This window comes from Cricetulus griseus, chromosome 2 (assembly GCF_003668045.3).
Source record: "Cricetulus griseus strain 17A/GY chromosome 2, alternate assembly CriGri-PICRH-1.0, whole genome shotgun sequence".
NCBI lineage: Eukaryota > Metazoa > Chordata > Mammalia > Rodentia > Cricetidae > Cricetulus > Cricetulus griseus.
Window position 1 is genome coordinate 201,678,554 of NC_048595.1, and position 18,721 is coordinate 201,697,274.

Consider the following 18,721-nt stretch of genomic DNA (forward strand, 5'->3'; position numbering starts at 1 on the left):
AGAAGACATGACCAAGGGGTGAGCCGAGCCTTGTGTATACGAAAGTGCATGCAACAGGCACTGCTACTGGTGCTCCTGGTGTAACCCTGCAGCCTCCTAAGGTGTGAGCCACGGCCTAGAGACCACTGCCTGAGCCTGGACAGGATGGGGAGGTACACAAGGTCTGTGAGGGCAAGTGTGGCTTCCTACCTATACCTGACTGTGACTGTGCATGTCTGCTTGCCAAATGTGTGCCAGCATGAATGTGCACCAGGACTGGGTGTTTCTGAGGTCCTCACACATATGTAACCGAGCATGAGTGGCAGTGGGTCATGCTGAGGTATGTGAAATTAGGTGTTCTGAAGCTGTGTATATCCTATGTCCCTGGCTGCGTTGTGTGTGTGGCTGTATCTAGTGTGTGTTCTGCCTGCTAGGGATGGGGTGACTCACGTCTCCTGAGCTAATCTCGCCACCCGCCTGCCCGCCCAGCTCACCCTGCTCTGCTGGGCTGATGGCCGCCAGCACAAGAGGTGGGGAGGAGGCGTGCGGGCAGGCGCAGCGGGGAGGCTGGCTTGATAAATAACCTGCTGCTTCCCCAGGCCTCTGAAGGGGAGGCTGCATCAGAAGCGGAGCAGGAGAGGGAAGCAGGGGAGGCGTCCTTGGCCCCCCAGGCTCTGACTGCCCTGGCCCCCATGGTCCAGTCTCCGCCTGCGGTTCCTGTTTCATGGAAACCTGATCTGGGAAAAGCCTATCAGGTCATCTTGCCTGCCCTACCGGGTCGCCAGGCCCAGGCAAGCTGCCCCTCAGGGAACAAGCCTACAGCCTGGCTACCCAAGCAAGTGGGTGGGTGGGCGGGAGGATATTTCGGTCCAGACTAAATGCAGCTTCAGGCCTCTGTCTGTGCACCAACAGCTGCTCCCAGAGGCCCAGCTACGCAGTGATGACTAAATTTAGTGCCCCCCCCCCCCCGCAAACCCCAAAGCTCACCTCTTCTCATTGGCTCCACCCACATGGGGATACAGGGAAGGATGGATGGGTAGTCAGTCAGTCACCCTGGGTCAGTGAATGCCTCTCTCTGGGTCTTAGTGTGGGGGAGAAAAAAATATTACTCAGCTCTGGGCGCTGTCCTACCTAGCAGGACTTATTAAGGATACTGCATAAAAGCAGCTAAGTTGGGATCTTTGCACAGTGGTCACAAAGCCTCAGAGGTTCCTTCCCCATAATACAAAATTTGGGCTTATAAACACTGCTCCCCAATTCTGTCTTTTCCTTGCTCAGACTGGGCAACACCAATCTCCTCCAATCTACCCAACCGGACTCTGGCCAGGAGACAAGGTAGGTGTGTGTGTGCAGGAGACAAGGTAGGGTGTGTGTGTGTGTGTGTGTGTGTGTGTGTGTGTGTTTCTGTGTGTGTGTGTGCGCGCGCACACGCACTCGAGAGAGCTGCTATTTCCTGGAGGCCACAGTCAGGCACAACCCGAATTCCTGTCTGGATCCTAACTTCAGCAGGTTCCCAGCTTGGACCCTGGATGGGATCAGTACATCTCCAAAACCAACTCTGCTCTGGTATTGGTGGGGGTTAGTCATCTCCACCAGGTTCAGCAGGCCAGGAGGCAGCCACAGCTCCCCTCCTTCTGCCCACCCGCTGCTTCCCCCAGCCCCACATGCACCGAATTCCCCACGTGCCTGTCTGTCTCTGACAGCTCGTGCAAAATACTTGGCTGAGCAGGCGCCCGCTGTTCTGAGCCCGCCGTGCCGCCTCCCCATCTTCCCAGGGGGTTCTGCAGACGCAGTCAGGGATGGGAAAAGACCAGAGCCTAGAGCTTGGTGGACAGTTGGAGGAAAGACAGGGCAGGAGAGACCAGTTTCAATTCTCACAATTACCCCCAGTTCCTGGCTCTGGGCACGGAGGACGGGGAGGCTACTTTAAGCAAGCCAGTCTGTCTGGATGGCAGCTGCCTATATCCCTACTGCTCACCCCAACATCCCAGGAGGCCATGACAGGGGTTTCCCATTCTCCTGGGCCAATGAAAGAGCACCTGCCAGCTCCCCTTCCAAAGGCTTCCCAGGTAGTAGCTCAGGACAGAGCTGAGGTCATCAGAAGGCTCTGAAATCTGGATGAGGGCCCAACTCCTCTTGACAGTCATAGCCCCCCCCCCCCAGGGTGCACTCCTGCTCTCCCGCAGTGAGAGGCACACCCACCCAGCTGCCAGGCTGGGCTGATTCCATTTAGACTTGAGGGGGGCCAGAGGGAGGCCAAGTCTGCCCCCTACTGCCTCCCCATCCAGCTCTTTGAGTCTTCCTAAGAGAGCAGCTGGGTAGGGTTTTTCTGGGGCCATAACCTAGCTGCCAATCTTCTACTCACCTCTGTGATCCAGTCACCCCCTCCCCCATTTCTGCTGTCAAGGATCTCCTTCTCCCTGGGAGATGTGCCTCTTGGCTCAGAGTCCCCAGCACCCCTCATATATGTATCCAGTAGAGATGCCCACTTTACCCTTGTGGGATAATTGAGGGAGCTCCTCCCCCCTCCACATACACACCCAGGGGGAGGAACAGGCTTCCCATCCAATCTCCTGAAAGAGATTCAGGAGATTGGCATCCTCATCTGCCCCATAACCTTACATTTTCTGCTCAGGAACCCAGACACCCCTTCCCCAAGCTGCTGGGGAGACCAGAGTAATCCAAGGGAACCTTTCAGAGCCGCAAGGCCTCTGGACTACACTGTCTCTCCACAGCTTAACAGTGGTCCTTACTGTTTTAGCGAACCATATCGTGGGACAAAGTCTCCTCTCCCCATTGCACAGATGGGGTTGCTGAGGAGCCCAGGGGAGGGGAGCTGCAGGCAGCCATGAGTCAGAGGGGGAGCTGGGAAGCCGCCCGGCCTTGCCTGCTGTCGCTGGAAGCAACAGCCTGCATTTCCTCCTCACGCTGGTGCCTCGGGAAGCGTGGGCAGCAGGCGGCAGGCTGCCACAGGGAGGACCCCTCCTGTGCCTGCAGGCCAACCACGGCCCCTTGCTGCCTGGCTGGGCCCAGAGCCCACACGCTACATGCAGAACTGGCCTTTCAGTCCCAGGAATAGGCTCGTGTCACTTGAGGTCTCCAGGCTCTGTGACCTCAGGAAAGGCCCGGGCCCCGGCCCCAGCCCCCGTGTTCTCTATCATCAAACAAGGAGATTGAAGCATGGCCATCCAGGCTTCCTTCCCGCAGGAAAACCCTTGGTGACTTAAAACACCCTTCCATTGCAAACAGTCTGTGATTCTTGACTCCTATCACTAAAAATTCTAGACTGCCAAGATCTGGCAGCCCGGGGAGGGGCTGTGTGCAGCTCACCTCCATCTTCCACGCAGGGCCAGTTAAACAATCTCCCACCTAGCTTTTGGGGAGGGGACTGGGCAGGAGAGAGACTGGGTTTCTTCTATCAGGGTCAACAGGAAATGACATAAAGCTGGGGTATACTATGGGCTGGGGGAGGAACCAGTCTAACCCCAAGGGGACAGGCCACCTCCTCCTGGCACACAGGGCTACTAACTACACAGATGTCAGGAAATGAGTTTGTGGGGGAGCAAGAACTGGTGGCTGTGTGTGTATGTGCGGCGAGAGCATGCCTGTGCTCTCCCCTCCCCCAGAGGAGGGCCCAGCCCACATCAGGTCAGCACTGGTCTCTCCGCTTCTCAGGTTCCAAGCCAAGCTCCTGGCTTTATCTTCCTGTCTTCACCACCCACTGTTTCCTGCTTCCCACCACAGTCCCTTCACCTCCAGGCTGGCCCCAGTTGAGGCCAGCTGACAAACAGCCAAAAAAAAAAAAAAAAAAAAAAAAAAAGACCCCAAATTGGAGCCCAAATGACAGACATAAAAACTGAGGTCCAAAGAGAAGGTATGACTTGCCTACTGGTTCTGCCCAGCAGGTTGCTGGTCTCATCTCTCAGTGATGGCTGCTCAGCACTTCACTTCCCACTATGCTTCACTGAGCCAGCAGGGGTCTACACATCAGCCTATCTACCCCCAAGTCCCACTGTACTTTGGGAAAGTTCACACACACTGCCAGCTCATTCATTCATTCATTCACCCGACTAGTCAAACAGCCTTCCTCCATGCCTCACATCAAGTTCACTGCTGGGATGATGGGGGTGAGGGGTGGGGTGGTAAACATTCAGGCAGAGCGGAAGGTGTAAAAAACATCAAACACTGACCAACTCTAGCTGTCATTAGAGTCCTCACCGCCTGTCATGGACTCACTTTCCTCATCTGTGTACAGCTAGGCACACACAACACCCAGCTCCCTAGTCTACTGTGGGGATTTAGCAGCAGAAAAACGCCAGAAAGATGTTGACATAGCAGCATCTACCACTTAGTAGGGGCTTAGGGTGGGCTAGCCATTCTCAGATCCATTTGGGGGTCGAGCCTGATGACAGCAATAGCTAAAGTCTTTGAACACTTACACGGTGCCAGGCACTGGGGTGCAGAGAGGAGTCACTGCCACATCCCATTTGCAAGCCTGGCAAAGAGCAGGCTCAGAAGCTTGTAGGAATCTGATGAATGAGGGAGCTGATGGCAGGAAGTGTGGCACTGTCTCCAGGGAAAGGACAACCCAGCACATGCTTGTGACTAAGCAGGTCTCACTGCATACGTGTATGTGTGCACACTAAGGTGTGTGCACATGGACCTGTGTGAGGGCAATGAGGGATCCGGCCATTCTGGCTCTGTGCCCAGGACAGGGACTAGACCCAGTGGAGAGAAGCCTGGCGTCATGTTTTTCACAGTTCTGGCTAGGAGATTACAGGCCTAGGTTAAGCTCCTGGGTGGGAGATAGGGTGACTGCTGGGTACTAGGCCTCCAGTACCCTCACAGTAGGCCCATTCCAGCAAGGCAAACAAGCATTCCTGCTGGTAGACCAAGAGAGCCTGAGGAGGTCAGAAGAGGTCAAGAGGCAAGGGAGGGATTGGTCCCCCCAAAAGCCACGTGGGGTCTGCCAGACAGGACAGAGGGAGTCCAAGGCTCCCCAGGGGCCACTGGGCAGGCCTGGCTCTGCCCTGTTGAGCCCAGCAGCTGGAGAGGAGTAAATACAGCGCAGGGCGTCCCAGCCACATTCCTGGGAGGCCAGCACGGCTGCCTGCCCGCTGCTCTAAGTAGAGCGCAGCAGCCAGGCCCAGGGCTGCCACTGCCCTCTTCCCAAACAAACAGAAAAATAAATAAAACCAGCTCTCACGCCAGCCAGTCAGCCAGCCAGGCCGGAGGAGGGGGCAGGAAGGGGCGCAGGGCGCAAGGACAGGCAGGCAGACCAGTTGCCAGGGTTTCTGTTCCACTGGGAAGGGGGAGACCAACAAAAGAGGAAAACGGAGAAAAAGCAGATGAGACCGGCAGAGATGTCAGAGAGGGGACACCACACGGGAATGGAGTGGGGATGGGTATCGTCAGTGGAGGTGTGGAGGAGGCAGGTCAAGAGAGACAGGGAAGACACAGGGGTAGTCACAGTAGGAGAAGGTAGAGGCAGCCCCGCCAGGTCAGTAACTCAGTGACAGAGATGCTTGGGGTGGGGTTGGGGGGCAGACAAAGGGAGCCCTGTGGGCTGGAGCAGGAGGGTCGACTTGAAGGGACATGAAATATTAAAAAGCCCAGGCCAGTGAGTGGCAGAGGTCACAGAATTCAGATGACTAGCCAGTAAGCGAGAGGGGAGCCTGAGGCTGAAAGTAGCCCCACCTCTGTCACAGCCTGTCCAACAGAGGACATGCAGAGGGCGGGAGGGGCCATGGGGATTGGTGAGAGAAGAGAGACCTCTGCATCTCACTCTCCCCTCAGGCTGAGTTGGGTACAGTCAGTCTTCCAGAGCTGCCAGTCACCCCAGTAAGAAAGCCACAGTGGCTGCCATGGTGCCTCCTGGGGAAGGAGGGGTAGGACTCCCCTTCCCAGGAAAAAAAAAAAAAGTCCAGCCAAGCCACCACTTTTCACAGTGACTATCAGAGAGGAGACTATGCCTCACAGCCCAGCTGAACCAGCAGGCCATTCCCTGGTCCCACTACCAGCCTCATGACCTTGATCAGTCCCTTGCCTTGTGTGTGTGTGTGTGTGTGTGTGTGTGTGTGTGTCTACCCATGCCAGGGTTTATGTGAAGAAAGAAAGGAGAGGAAATAACATAACATAGCATGCCAAGCCTGCTGGAGTTAAGCACCCTGCACACCTTCTGATGCCTTGAGGTCCACTTTACACAAGACAAGCTGAGAGTGGAGAGAGTGACAAAGGCAAGGTCACACACCTGGTTATTAGAGACACCCATGTCCCCCTCCCCCATTCACTGGGAATTGTTCTTGACACTGTTAAAGCCAACATCTAAGCCTGGTGTGCTGTTACATGTCTTTAATCCCAAAGAGGCAGATAGATTTGTGAGTTTAAGCCCAGCCTAGTCTGCATGGCCAATTAATTCCAGGAAGCCAAGGCTGTGTGTGTGTGTGTGTGTGCGCGTGCATACATACATACATACACACACGCACGCACGCACGCACACACACACGCGCGCGCGTGTGCGCGCGCGGTCTCAAAACAAACAAAACAACAACAAAAAAGCCAATTCATGTTGGCTGCTGACTGGATGAGGCACTCTCATGCTCAGTCCTTATATTCAATCTAAAACTGGTCTCATGAAGTAGCCACTTACTGTCCCACCGCAGAGACAAGAAACAGGTTAGTAAAGATAACGCTTGCTCATACAGTCAGCCCTATGGCCAGGACTCACAAACAGGTCTGATGAACTGGAGTCCTGCCATCCATGTGTACTTGTCTAGGTGGAGTCCAGGGATGGTATTAGGGGATCCAGTAGAGGGCTGTGTGGTCCCAGGGGCCTCTAAAAGCATTATGGCTTGGAATGTTTTATCAGGAAAAGGTGGAAAACAGGGCTATGGCTGCAAGTGCTGGTATATGCTTGTAAGTCCCAGAACATGGGACAGCAGAGGAAGAAGGGTTTCTGCAAGTCTGAGAAAAAAAAAAAAAAAAAACCTAACTCATTAACTGCTGCATTAGCGAGTAGTAAATAATAGCAGGAGTTGGGCACAGCCTATGGAGTTCCATGGTCAAGAAATGGCATAGAGGCCTGGTGAAAGGGACCTGCCTATTCTACAGGTATCCCTGGACAGAGAGGTACTGTAGTTGGCTCTGAAGAGCTAGTAGAACTGTCTTGCTGGTCCCTAAGGTTCTGACTTTAGCTCTAGGGTCACTGTAGCAGGAACTAATCACCCTCCCAGATTCCCTAGTGCTAGTAGAAGGCAAGTTGGGATTGCCCACCACCCCCAATCCCTGCAAGCCCAGAGGGAGGCCAACATCAAGAGGCAGGAAATGAAGAAGAATTTGCAATCTAATTGAGCTGGCGGGGGATTAGGCAGCAGAATGCAATTACAGAGGCTGGAGCAGGGCCAGGGGCACTGACACCCCAAGATGTGGTCTTGTCCAGGTGACTGGGTCCAGTTACTCTCCAAGCCAGAACACTCGACTAGGGGAGGGGAAAATAGGTAAGCAAGACTTGAGGCTGGACCACTCTCCCTTAGAAGACTGTCAAGAGTTCCAGCTCTGAGGGCTGCCCAGCAGCAGAAGTTTAACTGGGAATCACCCCCTATTACCTCTGGAGAATCCATGACAAACCCATGAACTCTCATGTGAGAGGTCAAGGCAGACAGGCTCTGCTCATGCATGCCACATACGTGATCATGTTCCCAGGAAAGTCACACATATATTGATGGTTACCTGCATAGGAATACACTCTAACTGCAGACACACAGATGTGGACCTCTGCTGCCACCAGCTCCAGCAAAGGGGAGAAACGTAAAAAACACCCATGACCTTAAAATCCTTTTATTCTTATAATCACAGGCTGCCATCGCTGTGGATATGCGCTGTCACCCTGGCCCCAGCCTGTCTCCCTCCAAGGCTTCCAAAATTCCCAGCACACAGGCAGACCAGGAGGCTGCCCAGTTACTGCTGGGAAGGGGAGAGGCACAACGGAGAAGAGGTTTTAAGTCTCTACTTCACAAGCTGGGAGGGAGGGACTCAAAGTCAGACTGGCAGACAGAGATATAGAAAGGGAAAAGAATACCAGCCACTGGCCACTTCCCACCCAGCTCAAATATGCCTACTTCTAGGTTTACTAAAATACTCACAATTCAGACACACACCACTAAAGGGGTGAACACATCCAGATTTACAAACCCATATAAAACACACATGCCAGGAGTCAGGAGCAGTAGGGCACACCTTTAATCCCAGAACTAAAGAGGCAGAGGTAGACAGATCTCTATGAGTTCCAGTTTAACCTGGTTTATATAGTAAATTCCAGGGCAGCCAGGACTATACACACTAAGACCCTGCCACAAAACAAACACATACAAATCACAAACCCTACAAAATTCCAAGTACTGGAAACATACAGAGCGCACACACACACACACCCACACACACACCCACCCTACCTTCAGACACACTATCTCAGACTTAGGTGTATGAGGTATATGTACAGATACACATAACCATTCACAAAATCAAACATCTTAAAACTCCCACATCCTCAGGCAGATTCAAAGACATAGATATACCATCCAGTTCTCACACAGCAGATCAACACAGTGCCACACAAGCCCATCTTTGTCAGCTGATAGGCCTCTGGGTCTCTGAAGGGGCAGTCCTTTCTCACTGCCAGCATCCTGGGAAGGTGGGCTCAGCACCGAGGGGAGGCAGGCAGAGTAAGCGGGAAGTTAGAGAGTGCAGAAAAAAAACTTTAGTGGGATATTCTTGTTGAGCAGTAGTGCGTGAGTAACGGGGGAGGCTTTTTGTGGTCTGGTGAGTTCCAGCTATGAGTGAGAGTTTAACTATTAATATACTTAATCAAGGACACTTCGCACACATACACAGCGACACCCAGCTCCAGAATGAGAGGCCAAGTGACAGGGGGAGGAGAGTAGCAGCAGGGAGGCAAACCCTCCACCCTGCTGCACCCCCCCCCCAGAGTGGCAAAGTGACCAGTAACTTACATTTCTGGTCAGAGAGTGAATAAATGAAAGGGCCTCTGAAGGGGCAGTCCTTTCTCACAAGCAATGACTGCAGATAAGCCTGGCCCATCCATGACCAGTGACAGCAAATGCTGGAGAATTAGCCGACACATCACACAGAATTCTAAGAGCAGGACCAGGTCTGTCCCACCTGTAACCTTCCGTTTCTCTAGCTCACCAAGCACCCTTAGGAAATCGATCCATTGGCTTTAGCTCAGTCCAAAGCTCTTCACTCCAATGAGATGGAGGGGGGACTTCCATCTCATTGCATGCTCTCGTGAGTAACTTAGGTGGGGACCCCAGAAGATGGGGTACTTAATCTGCAGAGACAAACATGGCCCCACAGTCCTATGGCCCTCAATTTCTCAATTGCTAAATGGGTACCAGAAAGAAACAGCGAAACTGAGGGGTCACCATGGGAGCCCTAGGCACATAGCATGTGAGGGGCTTGAGCCCTGGATTCAGAACCCTTCCCTTCCCCCATGCAGCACACAGATAGGCCCAGCCTGGTGGACATTCCAGGCCTCACGTGATAAAGGGGAGGCCATTGGCCCTCTGGTAAGTCAACAGGGGAGATAGGAGGCCCAGGCCAGGGTCACCTGCTGAGCTGGGAAAACGGGCCCAAACACACACATAAATAAGACACGAACAAGCCAGCCAGCCAGGGGCCTAGCTCGGAGAGGTCCCTCTGTCCTACCTTGGAAAGGGGGGAACCTCAAGCCCTCAAGCTTGAGCTAGGGGCTTCCCCTAGAGAACCTAGCTCCTGCCAGGATGGGGGGGGGGCGACACCTACAGAGCCGTCAGGGCTGACTGGGAACCCAGAGGCCAACCTCCCTCAGCTGTTCCCACCCCTCCCCGGAGCAAAAATCAAACCGTCACCCCTCCCTCCTCCCTAAGGAGGACAATTTCCGTTCTGAGTGGGGAGGTGACAGCTGCAAAGCGAGCCACTACCACCGCCCCCCCAACAAGCTCCAGCTTGACTCTCATCTAGGGAACTGCTAAATCAACATCATGCAGTAACAGGCGAAGTAGCCGCGGATAGTCTCCTCGCACTACTCTCAAGAAGGGGACGGGAAGGATTTCCAGCTAAAACCAGAACACAGCAGTCTTTCGGTAGAACCTCAGGACAAGCTTAGGCCCTCAGGCGCCTCCTAACCATCTCATTTAAATGCTCCTCATCGCTAGGACCGTACACCCCGAACCCCGCGGGCGGGGGCAGCTGAGGTGGCGCCGGGCGTTCAAACCGCGCTCCAAACAAGTCCGCAGCGACCGCGCTCGCAGCCCCCGCCAGGCGGCCCCAGCGGAAAACTTGAAAGGGACTCTGTTTGCCGGCGGCCCTGGGGCGGCTCCGGCGGGGGCGGGGGCGAGGGCCAGCGATCACACGCCCCCTTCCCCAGCGCTTCCTGGGCAAACCCGCGGGGCAAGGGAGGGCTCCGCACACTACAAAACCAAGGGCTCCAAACTGCGGGGGGGGGGCACATGAAGGCGGGGATCAAGAACCTAATCCGCATCTCGTTTTGGGCACCCCCAACTGTAAAACCCAACTCTCAGACCACCCAGGGTCCCGGGGAGCAAAGTAGGGTGCGGCTGCCAAACCTTCACCCCCCCTTAGGAACACTAGGGAGACCAAGTCTTTCAAGATGAGTCACTACAGAATCCCCCAAATCTAATGGTACCTCCTTGCAACCCGTGGCACCAACCCAACTCTGCGCACCCCTTACGATTCCCCCGGGAGAAAAAAAAGGGGGAAATTTTTCTTGCTTCCGTTGCGCACTAGCTCTTGTGACAGGTCCCCTACCTAAAAATCGGGGTTCCTCACCTTCGGTCGAACCTATATATAAACAAAGCCAGGCGCACCCCGTGTTCCCCGCCGGAAAACAGCCCATTCCGGGCGAGGACAACTTCCCCCGGTCAGAAAATTAACACATTCCTCTCGCGGCGGTTCAGTCCCCGGCTCCAGGGATGCGAAAGGGAGGGGGCTCGGGAGGGACTGGGGGGGGGTAAATTCGGGGACAGATCAGCGTGGCAGGAGCCTGGGATGCCCGCCCCCTGCAGTCCTGCAGCTGAGAACCCCCCCCCATACTGCGTCCCCGGCTTTGCACGCAGCTGGGCACACACGGAGAGGTAGTCCGAGACTCCCCAAGGCCGTAGAGGACAGGAGAGGCCGTCTGGCGGCAGAGGTGGGGGTGATACACTTTGACTGGGGAAAAAAAAAAAAAAAAAGGTCAAACTTGATCAGCCCGCCAGGCACCCTGCAGGCAGCGGGGGCGAGGGACCGAAGGGAAACAGAAGTGGCCGCCGCCTCTTCCAAGTCTAAGGGGAGGCACGGCCACGAGAGGTCCGAGGAGCTCGGGGCAGTTACGGTTGCCCACAAACACAGGGCAGCGAGTGGGGTCTGATGCCGGGAGTGCGCGCCGCAGCTCTGCAAGCAGCCGCCCCCGCAGGCGCAGCACCCGCCCAGCGCGGCGAGGTGAGGACCCCCCGGCGCCCGCGAGCACCAGTGATTGGGAAGGAAGCGTCCCCCGCAGAGAGAGCTCCAGCCTCGCTCCTCCGCTCCCAGCCCGCCGTCCTCGACCCTAAAACCCCTCTTTTTGTCTGAACTCAGTGATCTGCGACCGAGCATACTGCGGCTTGGGAAGGCTTGGATATAGCAGCGGCCACCGAGCGATCACCGGAGCTAGGTCTCCCAAGCTCCGCGGCTCAGGCTGCGGGCGTCCCCCGCCCCTCCCAAACACCGACCCCTCCTTCCCCATCCCCGGCTCTCCGCACCTGAACTTCGGGGGAACCCGCGCCACCAAACTTTCCGCGGACTTGCAGCGAACTCCGGCCCCGGCCGCGCACGGAGCCCCGGGGGAGGAGAGGGAGGGAGGCGGGGAAGGGGAGGGGGCTGGCCTCTGCGGGGGGCCGGGGAGGGCCGTGGCCCGACACCTACCGGCTCTGCGAGTCGTCCGAGCCGCCACGGTCGCCGCGAGGCCGAGGGGGAGGGCGGGGCGGAGCAGCAGCGCTCCGCTCTGGGCACCGCCGCGGTGCGCTCCGCTCCAGTCGCCCGCCGCGCCGGGGCCAGAGCCTGAGTCGCGCCGCCGCGGCTGGCCCGAGGGGGGGGGAGCCTGCAGCACCTGCCCCTCCTCCCCCTCCCCGCGGCCCAAATTAAAAAACAACAAAAAGCAACTAATCACCCCGGAGCGCAGCGCCTCGCGGCGCGGCGGGCGGAGGACTCGGCGTGCGGCGCCCGGACTCAGCAGGCGGCGCGCATGGCTAGGCACAGGCTGGGACGCGGGGCCGGGCTGTCGGGGGCGAGGCTCTCCTCTTCTGGCTCTGTTCGGACGCCTGCTCTCGCCGCCGCCTCTACATCCCAGCTCAGGCTCCGCCGCCTCTGCCGCCGCGCCGCGCGCCCGCCCGGGCAGGAGCTCCGAACGCTGCCCCGGGGCTGCCGGCAAAACCCGGACCGGACTAGCGGCTCCCTCACACCCCCCCTTTCTGCACCTCGGATTCCCTCCCTCCTCCCGCGGCCTCCCTCCCAGAGCAGCTTTGGCCACTTGGACGCCGCAGGCTCTGAAGCTGGAGCCGCAGCCCCTGCGCCTCCCGATCCCAGCGTCCTGGCGAAGTACGCCCAGGCTCAGCTCCCCAGCGCACCCGGCTTCACCTTTTTTCTGTGCAACTTTACAAATAAATAAAATAAATATTCCCCACCCCGTTTGTAAGAGATGCCTGGGTATGCAGACGCACCTTCCGGGGAAAATCAGCCGACCTTCTGCCCCTGTTTAGCTGTTCATTGGGGCTACAAGCTACCGGAATGGAGAGGGAGGGCTTGGCTGCCCACCCTCCAGCTCAGGTGCTCGTTGGTCCGCAGACTCTCAGTTCAAAGACCGCACCCTTCCCAGAAACCACTTTTCCTGAATTCAGTAGCCACTAACTCCACTGGAAGAAAGGAGGCAGAGTCCTATTCCCATTTCACAGATGAAGAAACTGATCAGACAGAGAAAGGATGGTTTGGGGTTTTTTTTTGGGGGGGGTGTTTGTTTTTGTGGTTTTTTTTTATTAGGAAGCAGGCTCCTGCCCAACTAGAGACCTGGGGCTAAAGCATCTACACTGGTGCCCTAGAGCCGTGGCCTATGAACTAAGAGTCTGAAATAGTACTTGGAACAAAGCAACACTCAGAAAACAAGCTAAGAGAACTAAATATTCAGCCCTATGCAACAGAGTAGGTTTCCTGTGGGAACAGTTGACTTGAGCCCGCATGTCTTTGCATGCCTCTGCCCTTTGACAGCGTCCCATCCCTTATCTGCCCAGCTTGGGATAATCGTACAGCTGATGTCTTCTCAGAGAACTATAGAATGAGCCCTGGCCTCCTTTCATCCCGTAGTGATAGTTATACAGTCTTCAGAGCCTCAAGCAGGAGGTGGGAGTTGCTGAAATCAGACCAGAGAAAACACAGCCCCAAGACCCACGAAGAAGGAACGGTATGGTGGGTCAGCTTGGTGCTAAGTATTACAGTCTGATATCAAGTGGGGTCCAGATAACAGGGAGTTAACTGCAGCCCTCAGGGTGCCTGCAGCCACAGGCCCTGGCCTCTTCAGGAGAAGTGAAATCGCCTCCCACAGCTTCCTCTCTGGTTGTGGGTCTCCCTAGAGCTGGAACTAATATCCTCCCTCCAAGCCATCTGTGTATGGACTTAGACCCAGTTGGGGTCGGGATGGGATGTCAAAGGGCAGAGCTCATCTGGAATGTGTTACCTGTCCCCCACTCTTGACATCCCAGGCCACAAGGAGTGGCTCTTCCCAGACACTGGGGATACCTCCTAGCCAGTTCCTTCCTATCTACTGTCAAATAATGGCTCCCTTGGGGGAGGTATTTAGCTCCCCTTAACCTCTGGCTGCTTTCTTCATAGTCACCCCAAATAAGCCTGTTGGCTAGGTAAGAAGGTGCCTGCCATGCAAACTTTCTTTTTGTGACAGGGTCTCACTACATAGTCCTGGCTAGTCCGAAATTCACTACATAGACTAGGCTGGCCATGAATTCCGAAAGATCCACCTGTTTTTGGTTCCCCAAGTGCTGGAACTAAAGGTGTTCACCACCATGCCTTGCATGGAGAGTCCTAAGACTAAGGACATAACATGCTTACCCCTAAACTGCTTGGAGATTCTAGTCTTCACCTTGCCAGGCACTGTTTGGCACAGGCCATACAAGGAAAAGGGAGGCAGAATCGCTGGAGTGCATGCTCCAGGATGTCCAGTACTTACCCTTCCTTACCTACTGTATTTGGGGAAGCTGAGACACTCACTGTGAGCAGGGACCTGCTCTCTGGGAGTCAGCAACAGGCCCTAGAAGATCCTGACCTGCAGGATCAGGTCCTGGAAGGATCTGCAGGTAGGTTCTTGAAGTGTAGAGCCAGTACAGAGTCAAGCCATGCACACTGAGCCTCTGTGCTGGAAGCTCTGGTTCATTTAATAGATAAAAATGCCTTCTTTGGGGCTGGAGAAATGGCTCAATGGTTAAAAGCACTGACTGCTCTTCCAGGTTCAATTCCCAGCACCCACATGACAGCTCACAACTGTCTGTAACTCCAAGTTCTGACACCCTCATTCAGACATACATGCAGGAAAAAAAGACCAATGCACATAAAATAAGAATAAATAAATTATTTTTTTTAAATGCCTTCCTTGACAGCAGGAAGACTTGAGTTCAATCCCTGAAATGTGGGCTTGTAAACCCAGTATTGAAGATCCAAAGACACAAAGATCGCTGAGGCTTACTGGCCAGCTATCCTCGACTAATTGGTGGGCTCCAATGAGAAGCTCTAACTCAAAGGAGGTGGCCAGCATCCCTGAGGATGACTCCTGAGGCTGAGCTTCCAGTTCACAACAGCCTCCCCACCCCCACTTATGTACCTGTAGGCATTTCAAAAGGAAAAGCTCTATGCCTGGAGGTGGTGCCGCACCCCTTTAATCCCAGCACTCAGGAGGCAGAGGCAGGCGGATCTCTGTGAGTTCGAGGCCAGCCTAGTCTCCAGAGCGGGTGCCAGGATGGGCTCCAAAGCTACACAGAGAAACCCTGTCTCGGGAAAAAAAAAAAAAAGTTAAAGCTTTAGGTCAGGAGGGAGTTGGGGGAGCCTCATCTTAGAAATTTGCACTTTTTTGAGGTCCCCAGCCCCCAGCAAACTCAAGAAGCCAAAGGCTAAGGGTCTGCAGTAGAGGGAGCCAGGTGTCTCAGAGTTTTCCTGTTTGTTTTCCATCTCAACAACTGGAGAGACCCAGATCCTCACCTGTCCAATCTACTTGGGAACCAGAGAGAATACTGTTTCCATGGAAAACACAAAATGAACAGGAAATGTCACATGCATGCCATCTACCTGTAACTATCATGAGTATGAGGTTAAGGAGAGGACATCTAGGCAGGGTGAGGCAGGAAAGACCACCTCTTCTCAAGATGGAGGGGACCACCTTGGTTCTGTCCCTCAAAAACAAATATTTTGGTTTACATTATTAAGGTTTCCACTGAGTTTTCAACCAACCACCCGGCAAGTCTCCAGCACCTGTGGGTGGGGCAGGCCCCCTATACCCACCTACCCTGTCCTCCAGAGGGATATGCAGCCGTCTAGGACCCTAGATCATTGTGTTTCTGCCCACCCCAACCCGCCGTGTGTGTGTGTGTGTGTGTGTGTGTGTGTGTGTGTGTGTGTGTGTGTGTGTGTGTCCTCTCCCTCCCTTTCTCTTCTTCCTCCTCTTGTACCTCCCAGCTACCCACCTGATCATGCCCTCTTGAATCCCACTAGTAATATTTATCTCTGGCATTTATTAAGCCCTTGCCCATATCGGTTTTTTTTTTTTTTTTTCTTCTCACTGTCACCTTCATTTCCCTGGTGAAGAAACTAAATAGTTGGTGCCAAAGTTGTTCTCTCACCCCAAGACTGGCTGTCTTTGTGAGGCTTCTTCCATACAGTCTCAACTTCCAAGACTTTACAAACTTTTCTTGTGTGTAGAAGGGCTGATTCAAGTTTACCACAGAAGGTCCTGTTTAAGGCAGTCCTCCTCCACTGAGAACCCCTCTAGCTGTCACTCCCAGCCTGAGTTTGGGCCATACCTATAAGGCCAGCAGTAGTGTTTGTGATGCTTGGAGAAGTCGTCCCTTTGGGCTGATACACAGAGTCTGTGTGCTAGGTATTTTTTTTTTAACATTTATTTATTTTTGTAAACTTTGTTTTATATGTATGGATGTTCTGTCTGCATGTATGCTTAGGTACCATGTGTTAGAGGACAGCAGAGCATGTCAGATAGTGCTGGGAATTGAGTTTGGGTCGTCAGCTAGTTTGGGTCATCAGTGAGTTCTTTTAGCCTCTGAACCATCTCTCCAGCACCTTAACCTTTATTTTTACTTTATGTGAATGGGTGTCTGCCTGCATGTATGTCTGTGTACCCTGTGCATGCAGTGATTGTGGAGGCCAAAAGAGGGCATCAGATCCTCTGGGACTGGAGTTATAGGTGGTGGTCAGCTGCCATGTAGGAATCAAACCCAGGTCGATGGAAGAGCAACCAGTGCCCTTAACTGCTAAGCCATTTCTCCAGCCCCACTCGGTACCTTTGTTGACGTTGGCATGTATAGGCTACACACATATACCATGGCCCGGCTTTGTGCCAGTCATCTCTTCTCTTATAAAGGCCACTGTGATCACATCACATAGCAATAGGTATTTTTCTCTTTTGGCTGGGTTGGGGATAAGATCTGCTCATATTAGGCAAGTATTCAACCACTGAGTTGCATATCCAGCCCCAGAAATAGATTTATTTGTTCATTTGGCTGAATTTAGTCATCCACTACCACCACCCATGAAAATCCTTTCAAAGCAAGGTGTGTCTCCCACCATCACTACCCCTGAAGTCTGTCTTTTTGAGCGAGAATTTACTATGAATTAGGCACCAAGCTGACTGCTTTTAGAGCCTGTGGATTCAAAACGCACAGAAAGCTGTCAGTGTGGTACCCCCATTTACAAAGCAGCAGGCCAAGTTCTCACGCCAGCTGTATGTGAGGCCTTTCCCACAGTTGCAGTGTCTCAGCGAAGGTCCATGAACTGCACATGTCCAGATGAAGGAGTGAGTCTCCAATAAAGACGTCCCATTCAGAGCCTGACTTGTGTCACATGTCTCTAATCCCAGCGCTTGGGAGGCAGAGGCAGATGGCTCTCTGTGAATTTGAGGCCAGCCTGGTCTACAGAATGAGTTCCAGGACGGCCTCCAACGATACAGAGACAAACCCTGACTAAAGAGAAAAAAAAAAAAAAAAAAAAAGTTGTCCGATTCAGAACCTTGCCTAATGTCAACTCCTCTCTCCTCTAGGGCAGAATTCCCTCTCCAGTATCACAGAGGATGGGAGGGAGAGAGCAAGGGTGTCTGCAAGCTTGCCTGCTCGAGTAGAATGCAGGGCAGACTTTAATGGAGGTCACTCTGGATTATGATTGCAGCCAAAAGCCCAACATGGGCAGAAGAAGAGAAGAGTTTAAAAGCCCATTGTGTGCTCAGGCCTTTGGGGTCTCAAACCATCACACTGACCATAGGTCTGTGTCACCTCTGTCATCTCCACCTCATGACAACTGACAGAATAAGAGAGCTATAAAACCGGCAGGGTGGTGGTGGCGCACGCCTTTAATCTCAGCACTCGGGAGGCAGAGGCAGGAGGATCTCTGTGAGTTCAAGACCAGCCTGGCCTACAAGAGCTAGTTCCAGGACAACCTCCAAAGCCACAGAAAAACCCTGTCTCGAAAAACCAAAAAATAAAAACCAAGAGAGAGAGAGTGAGAGAAAGAGAGAGAGAGAGTTGCACGCCCAAAGAAAAATGTCATACGTGGTCCAGGCTTACTCCTATAAAATTAGTTTGGTGGTTCACCCCGGCCCTGGTCTGAAAAGGGGAGGGAAGAGAAAATCACGGGGGACCTCAGCCCCAGAACAGAATAGCTCTGGAGGCAGACTAGCCAGTCTCCCCCGCAGCCGTGTGCACAGTTATGCATGTGTGCAAATAACCAGTCACAGTTCTACACTCTTATCAAGTACAGGGAGCTAAACGTGTGCATATGTGTGTGTGTGTGTGTGTGTGTGTGCGTGTGCGTGTGCGTGTGTGTGTGTGTGTAGATGGAGCAGAGGAAGGCCAGTATCCTTTGACTTCTCCCTAGGCACCATCATGGGTCTAGTGAATAAGACTGAGTGCCACAGAGGCCGAACCAAGGTTCCCAGATCAGGAAGGAGTAACTGAAGGAGAAGCCTAGGGGAGGTGGAGGAGAGGGCAGAGTCCTGTACTGGGGGAGGGTACAGGACTTGGGCCTTGAGAAGTCGCCTGGTCTTTAAGTGTATGCCTGAGGCCTGCAGGCTAGGTTGGAGTAGCAAGAGGAAAGCCTGCCTGCCTGCCAATGAAGGGGGAGTAAGGCTCTTCCTCTCAGACAGGGCCCAGAGGATAAAGGGTGTTAAATGCCCTCCACATCCAGGTTTCTGAAAACTACCCATCCTCTTATAGACAAGGGGGCTCAAAGATGCCCACCTACCAATCTCTGTGCTATCTGTCTTCCTCTTCAGACTCCAGAGAATAGGGTGCTCAGGTTGTGGCTGGGGTGGGGTCTGGATGAACTGCTCTTTGAACTGGTGGGACTGGTTTTGTGTCTAGCCGCCTGGGCAGTCACGGGTTGCCTACTGGGCCAAGGAGAGAGGCCTCAGGAAGGGGCCCCTTGTAAATCG

General features: G+C 54.1%; 1 protein-coding gene across 4 annotated transcripts in view; it reads right to left on the minus strand.

The window, feature by feature from the left end:
• The window catches only part of Cxxc5 (CXXC finger protein 5), a 31,401-nt gene extending 19,090 nt beyond the window's left edge, over positions 1-12,311 (minus strand). The window contains exon 1 of one of the 4 annotated variants that reach the window (XM_027400774.2): positions 12,182-12,311. The gene's annotated coding sequence lies outside the window, so the exon portion shown is untranslated. Of the gene's footprint in view, positions 1-2,344; positions 2,480-11,774; positions 11,884-11,937; positions 12,065-12,181 lie in introns of those variants that run through there. The other 3 variants (XM_027400772.2, XM_027400773.2, XM_027400775.2) reach the window with 3 other exon arrangements.
• Positions 12,312-18,721: the final 6,410 nt, after the last annotated feature.